This window comes from Schistocerca americana, chromosome 2 (genome assembly GCF_021461395.2).
Source record: "Schistocerca americana isolate TAMUIC-IGC-003095 chromosome 2, iqSchAmer2.1, whole genome shotgun sequence".
Classification (NCBI taxonomy): domain Eukaryota; kingdom Metazoa; phylum Arthropoda; class Insecta; order Orthoptera; family Acrididae; genus Schistocerca; species Schistocerca americana.
In genome coordinates, this window is record NC_060120.1 from 977,994,754 (window position 1) to 978,019,088 (window position 24,335).

Here is a 24,335-nt window from a genome sequence, read left to right on the forward strand (position 1 = left end):
CTGCCTTCTATGACGAGGGTATTGGAAAGTTCGTACAACGCTACGACAAATGCCTAAGCCGGAGTGGTGACTATGTAGAGCAGTGGCTGGAAGCTGTAGCTAACTGTTGCAGATAAAATATTTCTGACTTTCAAAGTGGTTTCCATTTTGCGATCAATCAGAACTTACTTTCCGAATAGCCCTAGTACTTCAATGAGATGGTCACAATGACGTCTGAACCAGATTGACCAAGCCGGCTAATTCTATTCACAAAATCTCTCCACTTGGGCCAGGAGATGAGCTATTAAAACGTAATGTTGACATTAAATTGAAGAAGCGTAATACAATGAATTTCATTTATCGTTACTTATTATACAGTAAAACTTACATTATGTGTCCGTACAGATACAAGCAAGAAGGAGACCATAAGAGCAGCTGACAAGAGAAGAATGAAACAACTGACAAAAAGTAGCAAGAGATTCTCCCTCTTACTTATGGAGATAAAAATTAAATCAGGTTTATTTCGATTCAAGTCCATACACTTCTTGAGTTCTTTTGTCGTCGAACAGTATTGTTTTCTGTTCAATAAAACATAACGCAAGCTGAAGGCAATATACTAGCTGGTTAGACGTCTGTCATGCAACGCCAAACTCCTGCACTACTGGTCACTCATACATCCATAGTCTCATTAGGTGCTTGAATGCTGTAATCGTGAAAGGAAAAGAACCAACAAATAAGTAACTAACAAATAAGTTGGAAAATCAGGATGGACAAAGGCACGGACGGTGTAGGGATAATTCAAAGGCATGGGAGAACATAACAGACGAGGTCGCGACGTCTAAGGCGTAACCGAGGAACGAATCGTTCGAGACTGACCAGCTGTGTTCCCGAGCACTGGAAATACAGCATGGTGAAGCCGTCACAGCTGACAGATACTGCAAAATATTTACATGAGTTAACGGTGGATTTCGCCTTAGATCAAGGGTATTTTTGGATGGAAGCAGAAGCAAAACGTGTTTCATGACACCCCTGTTCTAAGAGAGTCATTCCTGTGGCCGCCAGGGAGTAAAGAACATCGCGGCCAGAGTCCGCAACTACTTGCCGTAGATCGAGGTCTGTCCTGAGCGAAAAAGTTTTAAGAGGGTCATTGCGTAAGTAATGCTTCTATTTTTATTCATGGACACTGCAGGACATAAGTAAATCACAACAACACGGCTAAACAGAGCAATATATCACCTACAGAGTATCATTTTTCCGCATAGTCACCACCATTCGTTATGCACTTTTGCCAACGATGATCCACAGCCTGCGTGCCGCTCTTGTAAAAATCGGAACCAGCTGAGGCCAACCAATTCCTTACAGCTGCGAAAAGTGCGAAGTTATTCACATGAGTACTAAAAGAAATCAGCTAAATTTCGATTACGCGATAAGTCACTCAAATCTGAGGGCTGTAAATTCATCTAAATACTTAGGGATTACAATTACAAATTATTTAAATTGGAACGATCACATAGATAATATTGGCAGAACACTTAGAAGGTGCAAAATGTTTACCAAAGAGACTGCTTACCCTACGCTTATCCGCCCTATTCTGGAGTACTGCTGTGCGGTGTGGGATCCGCATCAGGTGGGACTGACGGATGACATCGAAAAAGTACAAAGAAGGGCAGCTCGTTTCGTATTACCGCGAAATAGGGGAGATAGTGTCACAGACATGATACGTGAATTGGAGTGGCAATCATTAAAACAAAGGCGTTTTTCATTGCGACGGGATCTTCTCATGAAATTTCAATCACCAGTTTTCTCCTTCGATTGTTGCAAAAACATTCTGTTGGAACCCACCTACATAGGGAGAAATGATCATCACAATAAAATAAGGGAAATCAGGGCTCGCACGGAAAAACTTAAGTGCTCGTTTTTCCCACGTGCCGTTCGAGAGTGTAACGGTAGAGAGACAGCATGAAGGTGGTTCATTGAACCCTCTGCCAGGCACTTTATTGTGAATAGCAGAGTAATCACGTAGATGTAGATGTAGCTTTGACAACAGTCAAGTCTGAAGGCGCTAAATCGGAACTGTACGGTGGATATGGTGAGACAGTCCATGCGAAATATGCAGTGAGGTGCGTGGTCGTAAAACTGGTGTGGGGACTGGCGTTATCATGTTGCAGGTGACAGTTGGTCTTCTTCTCCGGCCATACCCTGGAAATTCGGTCTTTCAGCTTAGTCAGTGTCGTCTTGTAGCGTGCTGAATTGACAGTTTCTCCAGGCTCCACGACATCCAAGAGCACCACCCCCTGGCTATCCCAGAAGACTGTGCACATCACTTTGCTTGCGGACGGCTATGTCTCTTCGACGGAGAATTCGCATGTCGGCATTCCGTGAACTGCCCTTTTGATTCCGTGGTGACACCATGTCTCATCTCCGGCGATGATGCTATTAAGAAAATTGTCACCTTCAGCTTCATATTGGTCCCTCAGGTCCCGACAAATACCTGTTCGATGAGTTTTTTGTTCTTCTGTTAGCATCCGCTGGATCCATCTCGCACAGACTGTGCGATTACCGAAATAATCCGACAATGTTTCCGAGGCTTTACAGCCGATATTCAGCTTGTTTCTCACAATTCTCTGGTCGATATCCGCCGATCACCACGGATGAGTTGATCAAGACTCTTCATTGCGAGGGATGACAGCTGTGCAGGGTCGACCGGGCCGTAGCTTGTCATGCGCATCTTTTTCACCTATCGCCTCACGTTGCCCACTTCTATTGCATTTTCTCCATACACCTTTAGCAAGCGTCGATGGATATCAATCGGCGCAATTTCTTCAGCAGTGAGGAATTCACACATCGCTGTTTTACACGGGCATCCGTATGAGACTCTTCGACCATAGATACTAGTAGACTGGCCTTGCTGTGCAGAAGCTATAGGGCTCGTGTGGCTCCAATATAAACCACGTGACTGTTGGCAAAACGTGGCGGGATTTCAAATCAGCGGTCTGCCATCCTATGTTTGTATCGTATTTTCCCCACATTTCTCAATTGACTGACAAACGCTTCCAACAAAAATTACTGTTTTACTTGCGAAAAATTATGCCAGAACTACATTTGACATGGATTTGTTCACAGTACCATTTATAAAATCTAACAAATACATCGAACGCCACTCTGGTGGGCAGCGGGACGAAATTACTATAAACAATTAAAGTAAAATGTCATTAAAATTCTTTTAAACACTAAGAGTGGGCTCGTGTCAAAACTTTAAACATTGGATTCGCTGCCTTTTGAGCTCTAGTCACTTATAAAAGAAAATGGGATATGGGAATTATTCTAACAACATTCAGACTTACAGGTATTGGAAGCACAGATTTCAGAAGACGAGGCATCATCTAACGAACGCCTTCTAGTGTGTGATTTACGGAGCTTAGGCCTCTTCGATTTCATATGCTCCGGAAAATCAAAAAGTGTCGGGATAGCCAATTCCTTCCAGTCTCAGCCCTATAAAAACATCAGTTTTAAAAATGACAGACACTGTAAATATAAATATACATTGGAAATAATAACTAATCTATCAAAACGCTTCTCCTCGAAGTGCTTCGAGCAAAGGCGTATATGTGCAGATGGCTTAAAGTTTTTCCGTTTCATGGCCTGTATCCAAAGCTGCCTTCGGTTTTCATCCTTAGGGAACCTATGAGTAGGAACGAGGAACAATTATACTTACTTCTGTAACCGAATTATCACAGATACTTTCCAAAATGTAATATGAATCTGACTTTACAGGCATCACTTTCAACACTTTAATTTACGTGATACCATATTTCAAGAGTAAAAAACATATTAAAGTCACTTCAGCAGATTTCAATAAACGCATCTGCACTATCATACAAACACTTACACGTGAAATGTAATGCTATTTCCCCCGACAAAACGCTGAGTACAGCCATAAGCGCAACACGAAACAACCATGTTTTGCCAACATTCACGTGATTTCAGCCCAGAGATGTTGGAGCCACGAAAATGACGCCAGGGCCAGTCTATTATATTTATGGTCGAAGATGAGTCTCCATTTTGGGACACTCCTCTGCTGGCGCCAGCTACCGCAGAACAACGGAACCACCTGCAAATGAAGGAGGAAGGTTCAAGCATTAGCACTACACAAGTGACATCTGGCGCGGACGTCCAAAGTCACCACAACAAAATAGGAGGCATCACTTTCAGAACGACGCTCGTATATCCAGGTCCCTGGGTGGCCTACCCGAAACGAGAAGAAAAAAGGCAAGGGGGAAAACCAGAGAAAGGATGATGGTGTTCTGTGAAATATCAAACGACCCTCCTGCTGCGGAGTCGCACACGCGATATTTTGCGTCCGGGATTGGCGCACGGGTTCTCCTGCTGTGTTGGGAATGGTGCCTGGTAGGAGTCGCGTGCACAATTTACGATGCGGTTGGCGGACCACAGTCGTTTGCAACTCCAATTACGGAGGTCTCGACGCCGCTGCCCGGAAACTTTGGAAACTTTGTCGGCGGCGTGCAGGTATCTCCATGTTCGCGGAGCACCTGTTGCAATAAATCTTTTGCGAGAGTAGTTTATCTAAAGGCCCGGTTCTGGCGCTCGCAAATACTCTCCCCCCCCCCCCCACTTCCTTCGTCTGCATCTTCCCCTCTTCGCAACGTGTCATACCTTAACTGTAGTTCTCATTCGTTACGCCAGACACATAATCATTCACTGGAGATGGCACTGCCCTAGCCCGGCAGAATAGCTGGGGTGTCTGGATTTTTTAAATGCCGTGTCAGAAGCATCAGTTTACAAAATAAAATTTTAAAAAAATTAGGTGAAAGTTATGAGAATAGAACAGACAAGTACACTTACAGCGCTAGTATAGTTTGTGTATTAGAACTCCGGTTATCCGAACCCTGGCTATCGGAATCACTGGTTATCCGAATTGCAAAATACTGATTCCGTCTACGCGCGCTATTGTCCTTCCGCGAAGCTTTCTAGTTAGTGATGGAGAGCTCGTGAATGAGTCGTTCAAATGAACGCTTCACTCCAGTGAAGTGTGAACTAACCACTCAATTTCAATGAACTGGTACTTCAAACTCTTCACAGATAGCACACTCCACACTTTTTTCTAGTTCACTCACTCTCTTCCCCTCTCCCTCTCCCACTACATCGGCGCTACGTCACTCATTCTCCCTTCACTTCAGTCCTCCCTCTACTGCCTGTCGACGAAACGCGCGGCGAAATACTCTTAGAACAACAGTTGCACTTAGCTTTCCCATCACCTAAATCGGCGAAGAAACCCCAAATTTCACTACTTTTACGCGATCGCGAGTTGCTAGCCATTGTATAAGCGTGAATAAACACAAAAACTGCTTTCCGAATAAAATAAAGAGGGATTTTACCTGAAATGGTACCAATGACTACAGGTGACAGTTTACGTTTTGAATTTTGAGGGTTATTACTCTCAACAAAAATAAAATCTACAAGAAAACTTCTGAATAATTACTTAACGTAGGTATATAGACTTTGTGACAGTGGTAAACATACTCATTCTATTTTGTAGTTTTCAGTCCATGAATACAACAAATAAGGTTTCACTTGGCAGATAAAGACTTTTTGGGCGCTTCGTGAGAAAATGTCGAGCTTCATTAAACGTAATACCTTCTTTATATGTGACAGGCTTCTCTGTTTATCTTTCCTTTGTCCCCTTCGACCATGCTCTGTTCAAGTTAACTCACACGCTGTAAATGTGTAAAACGTTGCGTGCACGTTACTGCATAGTTCGGCCATCTGTTGGTAAACTTATGAAGTATTACGAAGCTTTATTGTACGAGCGAGGCGATGCCAGCGTAGCCGCGGCTGAGCGGCGAACTGGGCAACTTCGCCAGGCTTCCGTACTTCATGAATGAACTACTTCATTTGAACGCTTCACGGCAAAGAGTGAAATGAATGAAGTAGTTCACGGGAATGAAAGAGTTCGACCCATCTCTATTTCTAGTGTAGGCTCAGCGTGAACTTTATTGGAATGATGAGTCACTGTCGCCAGGTGGCTGGCCCGGCCCGCATGTTACTGTTCCTTTTGATTAGTGCACTTGGAGTCACGAACGATGGCGCTCGAGTTCAGGCTTGTTCTGCCCACCTACGTCACGCATTCTCCGACAGCCAATGAGCTTTCAGCATGTTCTCAGCGCTCTCCTGTGAATGCCGTAGCTAATGCGATTATTAAACGTGATCGCAGCAAGTTGTTTAGTGGATTTCGATTTCATTTGTTGCAAATTGTCGTCATTGATTGCGGTGGTAAGTGATAAATACTGCACAAGCAAGCGAGAGACATTACTTTCAGGATATACGCTTTCTTCATGCGGAAAGCACGCGAATGCGCTTACCGCAACTATCGCTTGGAATCGTCAACAATGCAATCCGCTCTGTGCCTCGACATGCCCGAACCGCCACCGTTTATAGATCGGACTTCCAGTCTGCATGTCGTGGACGTGCTGACTGTACGTGTTCTTTGTTTGTTAGTGCGTTTTGTCTTTCACCATGGCTTCCAAAAGAAAACGTGTTGTGTTATCGTTAGTAGATAAAATTATAGAGCAATCAGATCAAGGAGTTACGAGTAGACGGTTGAGACGTACAGTGTTGAACAAGCAACGATTTTAGACATTAAAAGAAGCAAACCAACACTTTTAAACTTCGTGTCAGTACTTGAAAATGAAGGTGGAAGTTCTTCAATAAAAAAAAGGTAACATCAAACAAAAATTTAGAAGATGCCGCTTTCAAGCGGATTTTGCTACAACTTTCTATGGGAAACCAAATTTCGGGTCCGATTCTTTGTGAAAAAGCGAAGATCTTATGTTAGAAGCTTGGTTATTCATCCTTTAAAGCATGTAACATCTGGCTAAGAAATTTTAAGTGTAGATATGGTGTCCGCGAAATTGATTTAAGTCGTGAGAAGTTATCAGCAGACTCCAGAGCTGCAGAAGATGATTTTGAAAAATTTAAAGTTGCAGCAGATTCCTACGATCATGAGTTTCAGTACAACGCTGATGCAATCGGTCTTGTTTGGAAAGCTCTGCCTGAAACCTCTTTAGTATCTAAAAGGGAGTGTAGTGCTCCAGGATATAAAGTTATTAAAGACCTGTTAAAGTTCTGTGCGATTTCGACTGAAAGCCATAAATACTCCTTCTCTTGACAGGGAGGTCAAAAAGCGTAAGAGCATTGTGCAAATTCGACGGGAAACCATAAATACCCCTTTTGTTAATAGGGAGGTCCAAAAGCGCAAGAGTATTTCAAAATGTAAAAAGCTTCCCTTCTTTTATAAAAGCCAACCCAAGGCTTGTTTGTAGAGTGGTACGACGAAATTTTCATTCCTGAAATGAAAAAGCAACAAAAATCTCTTGGAAAAGAAGGCAGTAAAGCGCTTTTGATTGCTGATATTGTACCAGTTCATCCCACCGGACAATTGTTGGAAAGAGGGAATGGCCAGTTTACAACAATCTTTTTACCATCAAACGTCACAAGCTTGTTGCATCCATTGGACCAGTCCGTTATCGAAACCATGAAACGCCATTACATAAGGCAACTTTTAAGGAAACTTTTGGTAGAGAACGGAGACGATGAAGGTGTATTGGTAAACCACAACAAAATCAATTTGAAATATTGCGCATGGTGGCAGAAGCTTGAAGCTTGGTTAAGGTAGTCGCTTTAAAACGTGTGCAGAACAAGTTGAATGGCATATCATCAGAAGAAGGAAAAGGAGGAAAAGGACAAAGAAGCTCATGTAAAGGAAATGGAAGAGAGAGGAGAAGTAGACGTTGACGTGTCACTTGAGGAAGTAAGAAACATTCTTATGAAAATTCGTGGATCATCAGAAGTTGGTGATGAACACACAGCAGAATGGATGGTGTGCAGTTTGTCAGATCCTGGGTCTCAACTGCTAAATGATGATGAACTTATTGAAAGTGTGTCAGAAGAAGGTATCGACCAAGGAGATGACCTTAATGTCGAAGTTGAAGCAGACACGTGACAATCAGCTAGTGAAGCGTTTCCGGCCTTGAAACTACATTTAAGTGGATGGAGCGTCAGCCCGAATGTGACCACATGCAACTTCTCACTGTCAAACGGATGCGCGATTTGGCTGTCCGAAAAAGTATGAAGATAGTCAGACAGCTGACTTTGACCGAGATGTTCAGCAAGCAATGACTTTCAGCAACTGTACTGTACAGTTCGCTATATAACAAATGCGTAAAAATGTTGCACTTTCATTTTAATTAATCGAAACCTCTTTTTTCTTTAAAAATATTTTTTCTCCCACTTCCAACTTTCAGTACGTAATTACTGCAATTAAAATACATAGACCTTTTGTCTAAAAACACCCAATTATCAGAATTTTTGACTATCCGACTGGGTCCGATCCCAATTAATTCGGGTAATTGGAGTTCTACTGTTCCAAAAGACAGAAAAGGGCAATTAAATACACAGACAGAAAAAAATCGTCACAATACCAAGAAGGAGTTGCGCAACATAAACGAAAGTTGGTAGGCGTGTTTCTACATGTGAAACATTATGTCTGTTCAAATTCCGAGCCAGTCGCATTAGAGTGGCGCTAGAGCCGTCACTGTCAGAATACAAATCTTGTTTGTTTTAAGTACACGTTATAACGGTCGTTAGCGTTAGTTACCTTCGAGATTGTACGTGGTAATTTGATGTTAGTCGAGAATGCCTTTAAGGCAACAAAGGCGCCATTATCAACACCTCGCTGAGTTTGAAGGGTATCGTGTAATACGGCTACGAAAAGCCGGATTTTACTTTTGCGATATTGCAGAAAGACTTGACAGGACTGTAGCCACTGTATATGATTGCTGGAAGCGGCGGTCACGAGAATTTATGGTCGCAAGAAACCGTGCTGCGGATGGCCATGTGGCACTACCGAAAGGGAAGACTATCGTGTTCAGCGTCTGGCTCTGGTGCATTGGGCAGCAGTCGGCACCACAGAGACACAACGAACCGGCACAAATCCATTACTTCAAGGACAGCTCCGAGCCAGATGCCCAGTAACGTGCACTCCGCTGACCCCAAACCACCACCTTCTGCGACTTCAGTGGTGTCAGGCTTCTTCTTCTTCTTCCGTATCCGGATGCACCAATTATATCTTCCCTTCCCAGTAATTAGCAACGTAGTTTGCTTTGTCATTGACTTTCAAAATATCATCTTTAGTGCATGTTATAGACATATCTGGGCAAATCAGTAGGTGGTCCAAGTCCTGTATTGCTCCGCATTCACACCTGTCGCCATCACTGTAACCCCATTTAAATAGGTTTGATTTGCACCCAGTTACTCCAGTGCGCAGCCGGTTTAATGACCTCCAAGTTGTAAAAGGTAGTTGAAATCCTGCAGATCCCTCCTCAAGAAGTTCCATTGTGGAGTGTGGCACCATTTCTTCCCAAAGAGATAGCCGCCTTGCGACGGGCTTGGTGGCGAGCTCTTCAGTAGTTTCAATGAAACTCCTGCGGGATTTCAGCCGGACACGTTGTTTTCGGTGCATATGCATCGGGTGTCGAGGATCATTCTTTTGTTTTGATCTTTCGATCTCGGTGGCTACTTGTCTGCGGATAGTGGGTGGTGCTATGCCTATGATGGGATAAATGATGTCTGTGGGAGTTGGTTTGAGGCATCCTGTGGCAATACGTACAGTTTCGCTTACGGCGACGTCAACTTGCTTAGTGTGAGCAGAGTTCCTCCAAACTGGCGCCGCATATTCCGCTGCTGAGATACTCAGCACCAGACCCGTGGTGCGCAAAACATGTGGTTGAGCTCCCCACGATGAACCTGTTAGCTTCCGCAGTATGTTGTTCCTGGCACAGACCTTTTTTTTAGTGTTGTGACAGTGCTGCTTAAAAGTAAGTGCTCTGTCCAATGTTACTACCAGATATTTTGGGCTGTTTGTACGTTTCAGCTCTTCCTCTTGCCACATGACTCGGAGTTTCCGTTTGGCTTGTTTGTTCCTAAGATGGAAGGCGGATACTTGAGATTTACTAGGGTTTGGTTTGAGATTATTGCCGTCGTAATAGGTAGTAAGTTCTGTTAAGGCTCCTGTGAGATTCTCCTCCACCTGTTCAAAGGTTTTATCCTGTGTGGCCACTACTACATCATCAGCATATGGTGTCAGGCGACAGCTTATTGGAGGGCAGGGTGCAAGGCTGGTTCTGGTTCAGTGCCAATGATGGCTGTGTGTTGGTTAGAAGGAGGCCAATCGAGGGCCTGCAACCAACTGTCTGGATGCTAAACTCACTGAACCTGCAACTGGAATAATGGTCTGGAGTGAGATTTTGTATGACACCAGGAGCACTCTCGTAGTAATCCTAGACCTGTTGTGCTGCCATTCGTGAATAACATTCCAGGGGTTGTTTTCCAACAGGATAACGCTCGACCACATACGCTGCTGTAACAAGTAGCCTTGGCTTGCTCGATCACCATAACTGTCGCAAATCGAGCACATACGGGACATCACGTGACAACAACTCGTGCGTCATCCACAACCAGCATTAACCGTCCCTGTAGTGACCGACCAAGTGCAACAGGCATGGAACTCCATCCCACAACCTGACATCCGGCAACTGTTCAACACAATGCATGCACACTTGCATGTTTATATCCAACATTCTGGCGGTTACTCTGGTTATAAATATACCAGGATTTCACCTTTGTAATGGTCTATCTCGCACATATATTAACCTGTTATCTTGATATGTTAGTCACTTAAATATCTTACGTAGACACAGCTATTCCCGAAATTTCATTAATGTCCATTAATTATTTACTATTTCTTTGCATTAATTATTTTTTATGGTATAAGTTAACCCAGCATGCCTAACAGGTACCTGAAGATGAGATAAGATTGAAATGGCTTGTAGAAATATGAGCTAAACATCAAAATAAAATAAAAATATAGCAGTAACGAATTTAATTTCTATTACAATAAATAAATAAAAGCTGAAAGCTCTACAGATATTTGGTGCGTAACCAAGTCCACGAAAATACAACTAATACTGTCGAAGAAACAAACCCGAAACAGTTCCGAACCGTACTGAATGCAAGCTTGAGGGTAGAGTCTTACAGCTACCAACAGTAAGTGCCGTGAGTGGAACTAGTTTATTTCCAAAGAAGACAGATACCGCGTAGCGTCGACATATGCACTCGTGTGCAGATGTATTCAACGCATAGAGATACAACGATAAATTGTGGGTAAGAAATCAAGCGAAGTCCAATATGTCTGTAGTTAGCAACCAGAGACTACAGGTCTCTTATACAAAAAGAAGATATCCCGAAATTTCGTGTATGAGGTTCGGGTTTACCATTGATAAGGACTATAGACGCTGTAGCAGTACTCTAGAATTGGTGATTAACATCTTGTATGTGATTTCCTGTCCAGATGCACTCCAAATCCTAGTGCCTTGTAAGCAAATCTCTGCCTTCGACGTCCGCTTCTGTAGCTCAGTGGTCAGCGTATGTGACTACTACACGGAGGACACGGGTTCGATTACCGATACAGCGAGGGGCGAAACACGGTGCGGCCAGCCTCGTAACACCAATTGAGTAGCTATTTCAGTGAGAAGTAGCGGTTCCATGATCAAGAAAGCCGACAACAGGGAGAGGTGTGCTGACTCCATGCCCCTCCGTAACCCATCCGAACGCCGCCATTTGAAAAGGATGACACGACGGTCAGACGGTCCAGGTTGCGTAACTTTGCTTTAAGCTTGCTTCCGCTATCCTGATTTCATGTGTTCGTCCCATTTCGCTTCTTCATTATCATACATAATGTACGAAATACGTAGTCACGATATTCACCACAAGTGCCGTAGCCGGATTCTCTCGATATCTTTCTCATTGTTACGGCCAGTATCTTGCATTTTATCCACATTTGAAGAGAGCTGGGATTCACATCATCACGAAGAAACTTTATCCAAGTCTTCCTGAATTTCCTTTTGACCGTATAATGACGATATTCTTCTGTGGACAACAGCGCCATCAGTTAACAATTTTATACTGTTGCTGACTCAATATGATGAATCGCTTATGTTCACTGAAAACATTCGCTGTCCTATTGCGCTTCGTTCCGACACACCCGATGTTACTTTCATTTCTGTTACCGTTTTGCCTTTCACTAAAACGTACTGTTTTATATTTATTTTAATTTTTTTACTCCATCAGTCTTCGGACTTGTTAGATGTGGCCCGTCCTCCTTCCTCTGTTGTACCGGCCTCTTCATCTCTGAATAGCATTTGCACCCAACGTCCTCAGTTATTTGTTGGGTATATTCCAATATCTGTCTACCCCTACAGTTTTCGCCCTATACAGCTCCCTGAAGTGCCAAGAAAGTCATTCAGTGACTTGTTAAGACACGCCCTATCATCCTTTGCCCACTTCATTGTTTTCCACATTTTCATTTCCTGTCCCATTCTATGGAGAACCTCATTTGTTGTCATTTTCAGTGTCCCCATGCAACACCACATCTCGGACGCTTCGATTCTTTTGTTTTTCCCATTTCCATACAGTCCATGATTCACTGCTGTGCTCCAAACGTACATTCTCAGAAATTTCTTCATTCATTCATCCATTGTGTTCTGCAGATCAGATCAAGAACGAGAACCTTCGTGGATGTGGGATGTACAGGATGTCCCAGGAGGAATGGTCGGTATCATTCGAAGCAAAAAGCTTCACATGGCGTGTACCCTATTCCGAATCGTTTCCGAAGAGAACACATGTAATGTATATTTCACAAGCTGCGACATTGTCGCGAATGGAACAATGATCCAGAAAGTATTGAATAAATTTCTTTACTTCCGTCTATGATCAAGAACTTTATCAAAACTAGACATAATCGTCTCAGTGGGAATTCCGCGATCGTTCATTAATAAAATATGACAAGTTACTCTCTAACTACAATATATGATCTGAAGATGGGCAGCTAGCCCGAAACCGGTAATTGAAAATAAAGTATAGCGATCGAAGACTGAAACGCCATATTTTATCAAGAACTTTGTTTAATGTATATTTGTTTTTGGGCTAGTGGTGCACGGGTGTGTGTATGTGTGTGTTCAAAATGGTTCAAATGGCTCTGAGCACTATGGGACTTAACATCTGTGGTCATCAGTCCCCTAGAACTTAGAACTACTTAAACCTAACTAACCTAAGGACATCACACACATCCACGCCCGAGGCAGGATTCGAACCTGCGACTGTAGCGGTCACGCGGTTCCAAACTGAAGCGCCTAGAACCGCACGGCCACACCGGCCGGCTATGTGTGTGTGTGTGTGTGTGTGTGTGTGTGTGTGTGTGTGTGTGTGTGTGCGCGCGTGCCTTACGCTCCCAACCTCTATGACGTTTTATTCTATCCAAACCTACCTCGTTGCTTTCAACCACTTTGCTCGGAATGTCTTTTAGCCATTAAAGTAGCCCGTTGGGCGCGCAGTTGTCCGTGGTATGTTGTGAGTGAAGCAGTGTGAGAGACTCAGTGTGTATCAGACAAAAGTATTGTTTATTTGTTATTACTAAAATGGCATACATCTACACTAACGAAGAATATGCAGGTAAGGTGTATGTTTACGGCTTTATCTCCGCTAGTGTGGTACATATCTCTTCCACTGAAGGTATGCACTTTAGAACCCATGTTTACTAGACTTTTTCTTCAAATGAACGTTTCTGACATATCTCTGAATATTGACTACCTCCTGGGACACCCCGTAAACTAAAATGAGACAACGACATCATAGACACTTCATATGTATATTGTATTAATAGTAACCTGTCGTTAAACTGCTTAATGCTATTCACGCTTACGCCATCTAAATTTCATGGAGTAACTTAGTAGTAGACGAACTCCTAGTTTTATTTTGCTGTGTAGCTGCTGCTTGTGTGCTTGTAGGAAATTGTTATATACTCGATTACATCTATAAATACTGGTCCTATTTATAGTATGTTATTGTTCGTCATAGGGGTCTGAACTAATGCTGCAACTTGCCTTGTTACTAACGGAACTTCTCAGTTCCTGGATCTAGATATTCAGATAATTTGAAGAAAGAGTCTATAATAAAGTACGTTTTTAATTGAGTTCAGTTGAAATTGATTTTTATTATCAGCAACAAAAACTTTTGAGGAATAAATATTTATTGGGGAGAGAAATCCAAGAACCTTAAAGAGGCAACTGCAAGAAGTATGTTTATCTACTTTACACGATATTCTTACTGTTCACTTCAGGTGAACAAACACTTCAGTTACATTGCCCCAGAAGATAACCCCATAAGGCAACGGGAAATGAAAGTATGCAAATTAGGCAATAATTTGTCTTTAGGACAACACGATGGGAGACGCTTCTAAGGAAATAACACAATGAAATGAACTTCTTGATTAGTTTATCTGTGTGTTCATTCCATTTTAACTCGTTATTCAGGTGTACACCACGAGATTTTTCACGCTATGCTTGATTAATGTCTGCTTCAGGTGCTAAAAGGTCATTATCGTTTGTTTAAAATTACAAAGTATGTGTCTTAGTGAAATTAAGATTTAAATTGTCATCTGTGCTGTGTCGGCTAGTGTTAAGGTTGAGTCCTTGATTAGTATGCTTGTGTCATTGGCAAACATTACAGTTTTTGAACCATTCTTTAAAGCGATTGTAAAATCATTTTTGTTGTTCAGAAACAATAGTGGGCCCGGTACCGATCTGTGTGGCACACCACGTGTAATGTTACCGCATCCTGAGGTTATTTTAATGCCTGGGATTTAGCCTGTTAATGAGACACTCAGCTTTCTGTTATGGAGGTAAGTTTCCATCCATGAAAGAGGAATGCCAAAACCGCCGTAAAAATCCTGACAATCAAAGGCTTTTGCGAGGTCACAGAATGTGATAACGGGATATTTTTTGTTGTTGGGCTCTGACAGCCCTTCAGTTTTAGGTTTTGCGTTGTTTTCTGTGTGGAGAATCATTTACGAAATGTAAACTGAGAGGCTGGTTACAAGTTATGCTCAAATTATGAGCTATGTTTGATACTACTAGAGGTCTCTTAACATCACAGCCTTGAAGTAGGTCCATACAATGCAGTGAGGCTTGTTGTTGAGGATAGAGTACATTTTAAGAGCAAGTTAAAAGAGATGCCACGGTATGATATATATATATATATATATATATATATATATATATATATATATATATATATATATGGTAACGTGAAATTCAATTTATTCCATAGCAAATTTGTTTCAGTATTTTTTCATCCGAAAAAATGACGTTTTGCCATTCGTGCACCCAGGTTCGTCGTTGAGTACACAATCGCAGGCACTCCTGTCTGTGATGCAGCGTCAAGGGTTACCGCAGCCATGTTCTCCGACCTGATAGTCCATGTTGCTGCAAACGTCATCGAACAGTGCAAACGTCCCCATCTGTTGACTCAGGGATCGAGAGGTGGCTGCACGATCCGTTACAGCCGTGCGGATAAGGTGCCTGTCATCTCGACTGCTAGTGATACGAGGCCGTCGGGATCCAGCACGGCGTTCCGTATCACCCTCCTGAACCCACCGATTCCATATTATGCTATCAGTCATTGGACCTCGACCAACGCGAGCAGCAATGTCGCGGTACGATAAACCGCAATCGCGATAGGCCGCAATCCGACCTTTATCAAAGTCGGAAACGTGATGGTACGCATGTCTCCTCCTTACACGAGGCATCACAACGACGTTTCACCAGGCAACGCCGGTCAACTGCTGTTTGTGTATGAGAAATCGGTTGAAAACTTTCCTCATTTTAACACGTTGTAGGTGTCGCCACTGGCACCAACCTTGTGTGAATGCTCTGAAAAGCTAATCATTTGCAAATCACAGCATCTTCTTCCTGTCGGTTAAAGTTCGCGTCTGTAGCACGGTTCGTGGTCTAGCAATTTTAATGGTGAGTAGTGTACATTAGATTTGTGGTCATAAAGTTTTGGCTGATCAATGTATATCCTGTTAACTGACTCGTTCCTCATCAATTCGATAAAGGAACCGTTCAGATGGTCTATGTGACATGTAACTCATTAACAACGAATGTCTTCTTTGCCTGCGTGCTGGCTCCTACTAGTAAAAAGTCGTGGCACTTGTCAGATATCTGTGAAGGCACTCGGTATAACTGTTATCTTTGGTTACGAGCCGACGATTCGCGAAGGCTGGGCTTGCGCAACGGCGGCCGGTCTCGTGCAGGAGGCGCTGTGGGCGGGGGAAAGCGGCGTCGTGCGGCAGGCGGGCTTTCGTCAGGCACGACCCGCGGATTCGTCTCTGCACCGGCCCGAGACGGCCGGGCCACAGCCTCTGTGAGTCACGGCCGCAGATAGACCAAGGACGCGCCGGCGCGGCCAGATCTGTCGCGCCGGCATTTCCAGCCGCGCGGAATGCGCGTTACCGCAACGCGACGCGACGCCGTTGCCTCGCCCGCCCCTTTAATAAGGTCTACTAGCTGGGCTGCGCTGCTGCAGCTGCCGATGCCTTGGCGCATCCCGCGCTTCTTCCTACTCCCCCTCCTCCTTGCGTCATCCTGAGTTGCAGTGGCCACATCCTGTGAGTCATGCCCGCCGTCGATCTTTCTGCACCTCTATTCCGCAACCCGTACGGTGTGTCCCGGGGGGTACATCCTGTCCACCGACCCATTTACGTATTTTATGCTCGAGCGGCGTGCGGTAGAAACGCTGTCGGTACCCCTGCTTAACTATAGTAGCTGACATTTGCAGCGATCGGGCTGGACTGCTCCAGCTAGCCATAATACGCTGATGATGCGGCGGCGAGATCCTGGTGCTGTCAGCAGCCACTGTGTTGACACTTCCTTTCCGCAAAAGCACTGTGCTTGCTAGTTCTCATGTAGGATACACATTCACACGCGAAAATTTTGCCTGTTACAAGACAAACGTAAATCCAGCCCTAATTAAAATCAAGAAATGGTTTTTGACGTGCTGTAACCGACAAGAAGAAGATGCTGTAATATGGAAATGATTAGCTTTTCAGAGCATTCACACAAGGTTGGCGCCGGTGGCGCCACCTACAACGTGCTGACATGAGGAAAGTTTCCAACCGATTTCTCATACACAAACAGCACTTGACCGTCGTTGCCTGGTGAAACGTTGTTGTGATGCCTCGTGTAAGGAGGAGAAATGCGTACCATCACGTTTCCGACTTTGATAAAGGCCGGATTCTAGCCTATCGCGATTGCGGTTTATCGTATCGCGACATTGCTGCTCGTGTTGGTCGAGATCCAATGACTGTTAGCAGAATATGGAATCCGTGGGTCCAGGAGGGTAATACGGAACGCCGTGCTGGATCCCAACGGCCTCGTATCACTAGCAGTCAAGATGACAGGCATCTTATCCGCATGGCTGTAACGGATCGGGCAGCCACGTCTCGATCACTGAGTCAACAGATGGGGACGTTTGCAAGACAACAACCATCTGCACGAACAGTTCGACGACATTTGCAGCAGTATGGACTATCAGCTAGGAGACCGTGGCTGCGGTTACCCTAGACGCTGCATCACAGACAGGAGCGCCTGCGATTGTGTACTCAACGACGAACCTGGGTGCACGGCACAACGTCACTTTTTCGGATGAATCCAGGTTCTGTTTACAGCATCATGATGGTCGCATCCGTGTTTGGCGACATCGCGGTGAACGCACATTGGAAGCGTGTATTCGTCATCGCCATACTGGCGTATCACCCGGCGTGATGGTATGGGGTGCCATTGGTTACACGCCTCGGTCACCTCTTGTTCCCACTGACAGCACTTTGAACAGTGGACGTTACATTCCAGATGTGTTACGACCCGTGGCTCTACCCTTCATTCGATCCCTGCGAAACCCTACATTTCAGCAGGATAATGCACAACCGCATATCCTGTACGGCCCTTTCCGGAAACAGAAAATGTTCGACTGCTGCCCTCGCCAGCACATTCTCCAGATCTCTCAACAATTGAAAACGTCTGCTCTCTGGTGGCCGAGAAACTGGCTCGTCACAATACGCCAGTCACTACCCTTGATGAACTGTGGTATGGTGTTGAAGCTGCATCGGCAGCTGTACCTGTACACGCCATCCAAACTCTGTTTGAGTCAATGCCCAGGCGTATCAAGGCCGTTATTACGGCCAGAAGTGGTTGGTCTGGGTACTGATTTCTGAGGATCTATGCATCCAAATTGCGTGAAAATGTAATCACATGTCAGTTGTTCTAGTATAATATATTTGTCCAATGAATACCCGTTTATCATCTGCATTTCTTCTTGCTGTAGCAATTTTAATGGCCAGTGGTGTATCTACACTGACACAACCAATCCAAAATCCAATAGATCATTAATTTATAGCAATGAAATTTCTGAAATTCAATTGTCGAGGTTACATACTTAACTGATTAACGCTGCCGAGTTCACAGATTAACGTAAGCGCGATATAAGGCATTGCAAATGTGATACGCAGGTACAGTGATGCTGGTGTAACCATCAGAATGTTGAAAGCAAACATGAAAATCTCCATGGTTTGTCTTGTGCAGGTACCGGATGCCGGTCTGTGGCGCGGAGTTCCGTGCGAGTTGCATTTGGTCGGTCAATACAGGACGGTTAACGGTGTTTGGGGATGACACTGGAGTTGTCTTCCACTGATGTACCATATGTGCCCGATTTGAAATGTATATAGTGATAGAGCAGCCCAGGCCAACGAGTCGACACTCCGTACAACATGTTGAGTTACAACAGCAGTATGTGGGACGAATCACCAGACTGACGTACAATTTTGCAGTCAGGGTGCGTGAGAGGTAGATGCCGTGTTTCTAGACTTCCGCAAGGCGTTTGATACAGTTCTCCACAGTCGTTAAATGAACAACGTAAGAGCATATAGACTATCAGACCAATTGTGTGATTGGATTGAAGAGTTCCTAGATAACAGAACGCGCCATGTCATTGTCAATGAAGAGAAGTCTTCCGAAGTAAGTGTGATTTCAGGTGTGTCGCAGGGGAGTGTCGTAGGACCGTTGCTATTCACAATATATATAAATGACCTTGTGGATAACATCAGAAGTTCACTGAGGCTTTTTGCGGATGATGCTGTAGTATATCGAGAGGTTCTAACAATGAAAAATTGTTCTGAAGTGCAGGAGGATCTGCAACGAATTGACGTATGGTGCAGGGAATGGCAATTGAATCTCAATGTAGACAAGTCTAATGTGCTGCGATCCTTTATCATTTAGCTACAATATAGCAGGTCAGCAACTGGAAGCAGTTAATTGGCTAAATGGTTCAAATGGCTCTGAGCACTATGGGACTTAACGTCTGAGGTCATCAGTCCCCTAGAACTTAGAACTACTTAAACCTAACTAACCTAAGGACATCACACACATCCATGCCCGAGGCAGGATTCGAACCTGTGACCATAGCGGTCGAGCAGTTCCGGACTGAAGCGCCTAGAACCGCTCGGCCACACTGGCCGGCGAAGCAGTTAATTCCATAAATTATCTGGGAGTAGGCATTACCAGTGATTTAAATGGAATGACCATATAAAATTAATCATCGGTAAAGCAGATGCAAGACTGAGATTCATTGGAAGAATCCTCCCTCCTACGTATATCTCGCGAAGAGACCATGAGGATAAAATCAGAGAGATTAGAGCCCATACAGAGGCATACCGACAATCTTTCTTTCCACGAACAATACGAGACTGGAAGAGAAGGGAGAACCGATAGAGGTACTCAAAGTACCCTCCGTCACACACCGTCAGGTGGCTTGCGGAGCATGGATGTAGATGTAGATGTAGACGTAGATAACCACGAGGGTGCGCCTGCTGTACTCCGAAATCGCACCCCAGACCATAACTGCCGGTGTAGGTCCAGTATGCCTAGCACATAGACAGGTTGGTTGAAGGCCCTCAGCTGGCTTCATCTAACCAACACGCGCTCATCACTGGCACCGAGGCAGTACCAGCTTTCATCAGAAAACACAACAGACCTCCGCCCTTCCCTCCAGTGAGCTCTCGCTCAACACCACTGAAGTCGCTACAGGGCGTCTGGTTCGGAGCTGCCCTTGAAGTAACCGATTTGTAACAGTTCGTTGTGTCACTGGTGCCAACTGCGATGCGCGGGAGCCATTCGCTGAACACGATGGTCTTCCCTCTTGGAAGTACCATGTGGCCGTCCGGAGCCCGGTCTTATTGCTACAGTACATGTCTGTAACCACCGCTGCTAGCAGTCATATGCAGTGGCTACATTCCTAACATTTGCTGCAGTACAGCAGTAGGAACTCAGTGAAGTGTTGATAATAACGTCTTTCTCATCTTAAAGGCATTCTTGACTAACATCAGCTCACCACGTCCAATCTCAGACGGAACCATCACTCACGACCGTTATAGCGCGTATTTAAAGCAAGCCTGATTTGTATCTTCATAGTGACGCTACTATCGCCACTCTTATACAACTGGCGCCAAGTTTGAGGTCAGATGTAGAAACACACCTACCAACTTTCGTTTATCCCGCATAACTCCTTCATGGTGTTGAGATAAAAGAAATTATTCAGTTAGTTAAGGAGACGAAAATTTAATAGTCATGGGGGACTGGAATTGAATAGCAGGGAAGGAAGAGAAGGGAAAGTAGTAGGTGAATATGGACTGGGGGTAAGGAATGAAAGAGGAAGCCGCCTGGTAGAAATTTGCGAGGAGCATAACGTACTCATAGGTAACACTTGGGTTAAGAATCATGAAAGAATACGTGGAAGAGGCCTGGAGACAATAGAAAATTTCAAATAAATTATATAATGGAAAGACAGATTTAGGAACCAGGTTTTAAAATGTAAGGCATTCCCAGGGGCTGATGTGGACTCTGACCACAAGCTATTGGTTATGAACTGTAGATTAAAACTGAAGAAACTGCAAGAAGATGGGAATTTAAGGAGATGGGACCTGGATAAACTGAAAGAGCCAGAGGTTGTAGAGAGTTTCAGGGAGCATTAGGGAACGATTGACAAGAACGGGGGAAATAAATAAATAAGAAGAATGGAAGGTAGGAGACGAGATACTGGCAGAAGTAAAGCTGTGAGTACCGGGCGTGAGTCGTGCTTCGGTAGCTCAGATGGTAGAGCACTTGCCCGCGAAAGGCAAAGGTCCCGAGTTCGAGTCTCGGTCAGTTTTTACCTGCCAGGAAGTTTCAAGAATGGATAGCTTTGAGAGATGAAAAATAGTGAAGGCAGCAGAGGATCAAGTAGGTAAAAAGACGACGGCTAGTAGAATTCCTTGGGTAACAAAGATACATTGAATTTAATTGATGAAAGGAGAAAATAAAAAAAATGCAGTAAATGAAGCAAGCGAAGAGGAATACAAACGTCTCAAAAATGAGATCGACAGGAAGTGCATAATGGCTAAGCAAGGATGGCTAGAGGACAAATGTAAGGATGTAGAGGCATATATCACTAGGAGTAAGATAAATACCGCCTACAGGAAAATCAAAGACACCTTTGGAGAAAAGAGAAACACCTGTATCAATATCAAGAGCGGAGATTGAAAACCAGTCCTAAGCAAAGAAGGAAAGGCAGAAAGGTGGAACGAGCATATAGAGGGTCTATACAAGGGCGATGTACTTGAGGACAATATTATGGAAATGGAAGAGGACATAGATGAAGGTGAAATGGGACGTATGATACTGCGTGAAGAATTTGACAGAGCACAGAAAGACGTAAGACAAAAAAAGGCCCCAGGAGTAGACGACATTCCATTAGAACGACTGATAGTCTTGGGAGAGCCAGCCAAGACAAAACTTTACCATCTGGTGAGCAAGATGTATGATACAGGTGAAATACCCTCAGATTTCAAGAAGAATATAATAATTCCAATCCCAAATAAAACAGTTGTCGACAGATGTGAAAAATACCGAACTGTCAGTTTAATAAGTAATGGCTGCAAAATTCACAGAGTAATGGGAAATTGGTAGAAGGCAACCTCGGGGAGGATCAGTTTGGATTCCGTAGAAATGTTGGAACACGCGAGACAATACTGACCCTACGACTTATCTTGGAAGGTAGGTTAAGGAAAGTCAAACCTACGTTTCTAGCATTTATAGACTTAGAGAAAGCTTTTGACAATGGTGATTGAATACTGTCCTTCAAATTCTGAAGGTAACAGGGGTAAAATACGGGAGCGAAAGGCTATTTACAGTTTGTACAGAATTAGATGGCAGTTATAAAGAGTCGAGGGGCATAAAAGGGAAGCATTGATTGAAAAGAGAGTGAGACAGGGTTGTAGCGTATCCCCGATGTTATTCAATCTGTATATTGAGCGTTATTCATTCTGTATATTGAGCAAGCAGTAAAGGAAACAAAAGAAAAATATGGAGTAGGAATTAAAATCCACGGAGAAGAAATAAAAACTTTGAGGTTTGCCAATGACACTGTAATTCCGTCAGAGATAGCTAAAGACCTGGAAGAGTAGTTGAACGGAATGGACAGTGTCTTGAAAGGAGAATATAAGATGAACGTCAACAAAACAAATGAAAGTATTTGTACGGAGTGTGGCCATGGACGGAAGCGAAACATGGACAATAAGTAGTTTAGACAAGAAGAGAATTGCTTTCGAAATCTGGTGCTAGAGAAGAATGATGAAGATTAGAGGTGCTGAATAAATTGGGAAGAAGAAGAATTTTTAGCACAAGCTGACTAAAAGAAGGTATCGGTTGGCAGGACACATTCGGAGGCATCAACGGATCACCAATTGAGTTTTGGTGGGAAGCGTGGAGGGTAAAAATCGTAGAGGGAGACCAAGAGATGAATACACTAAGCAGATTCAGAAGGATGTAGGTTGCAGTAGTTACTCGGGGATGAAGATACTTGCACAGGATAGAGTAGCATGGAGAGCTGCATCAAACCAGTCTCTGGACTGAAGACCACAACAACACATGACATACAGAGTGATTGGCGATTGAATGCTTGCCAGAAATACGAAAAGCGTTTTATGCTATGAGAAATTATCAGTACTGAACAGAAACATTGTTTATTGCCCGTGTGTGGAAAATAAATCGCAGACGAGCATTCAATTTTTCTAACAATGGCCAGCTGAGAGATAAAGGGGAGGGGGGGGGGGGAAGAGAGCTTTAAAAAATAATTGAGAGCTAGCTAACAAAGTGACCCTTCCTTTATGCAACTAGCGTTGTGATTTATTCGAAAGGCTAAATTGCAGTGACATAACGGTTACACGAAAGAGCCATGCTACAACTCAATTTATTTATCATTGCAATAGAATAAAACTGCGTATTAAGGGCTCTTAGCTGGTGCATTGTACTTAAATTTCTCTATCTCAGAATTCGCTGTGTCATAAAAACTCTTTTGCCCATCTGTAGGTACATTTTGTAGATGCCGCTATCACTACTGCTACTGTTGTTATCATTGTTATGTCTTATGTAACTATGATGTAAAAAATACTGTGTGTGTGTGAAACCCTGGTTCGATGTAATTGAGGACGTTCAGGCTCTGACGTCATCAAGTTTAATGAACAAATAAATAACTTCTCTTAATATGGATTTGATCTTCTCTGTACAGATGCGTGGTCACGTCATGCCCACAGATTCTCTGAACCCCGTGTAGTTTTAAGTTCTTAGATTTGCTTACTGTATGCAGTATTCTGAGCACACACCTACTGACGCGAGCAGTCGGCCTCTCCCTGCTGAACGCCGCGATGTGAACCGGAAGCGCGAGTATTTTAAGCTCTGCCTCACTTGTGTTCACCAGCGCACAGCGCCCTCGGGGGCAATATCCCCGTACGGGTAAGAACAAGTGCTGAGAAAACTTCTTGGCTGTTGGAGCTTCCCGAAGCATCTCTTTCCCCTAGGGATTTAACGAATGAGAGGGGTCAGCATTCTACATTTTGCAGCGTCGACATCTGCATATAGGGTCCATTTAAATGTTGCCACTGTGGCCGTGCCGTTAATATGTAAAACATGTGTCTCATCTCGGCTGTAGAATGCTGTTTTATTCTGCCGTTAAGTGCGACATGTTTCAAGAACCAAGCCCATTTACGAGCACATTCACCTACAACTCTCAAATTTGCTTATTTTATTATTATGGAAATGACAAGAACCAATACTGATATTGCGGGGCGACACCACAGGCCGCATAGGTACTGTTGTTATTTCTTTGGTATCCAACGTAAACCACAATGTGTAAATCAAGGATGGTAAAATAGTCTATATTAAAGTTCAGTGAAAGTCCAAATCTGCAGTAGCTGTTTATTGTGTTTTCACTGTATGACGACCGTTTTCATACCCTATAGATATATCGTCAAGTCTACTTAATACTCAATGTGCCACGAATTCCAAGGTACAAGTGCGCAT

The 24,335-nt window shown here is 43.8% G+C and overlaps 1 protein-coding gene across 4 annotated transcripts in view; it reads left to right on the forward strand.

The window, feature by feature from the left end:
• Window positions 1-24,335, forward strand: part of LOC124596250 (prolyl 4-hydroxylase subunit alpha-2) — a 345,289-nt gene that overhangs the window by 242,388 nt on the left and 78,566 nt on the right. The gene's annotated exons all lie outside the window — the stretch shown is intronic.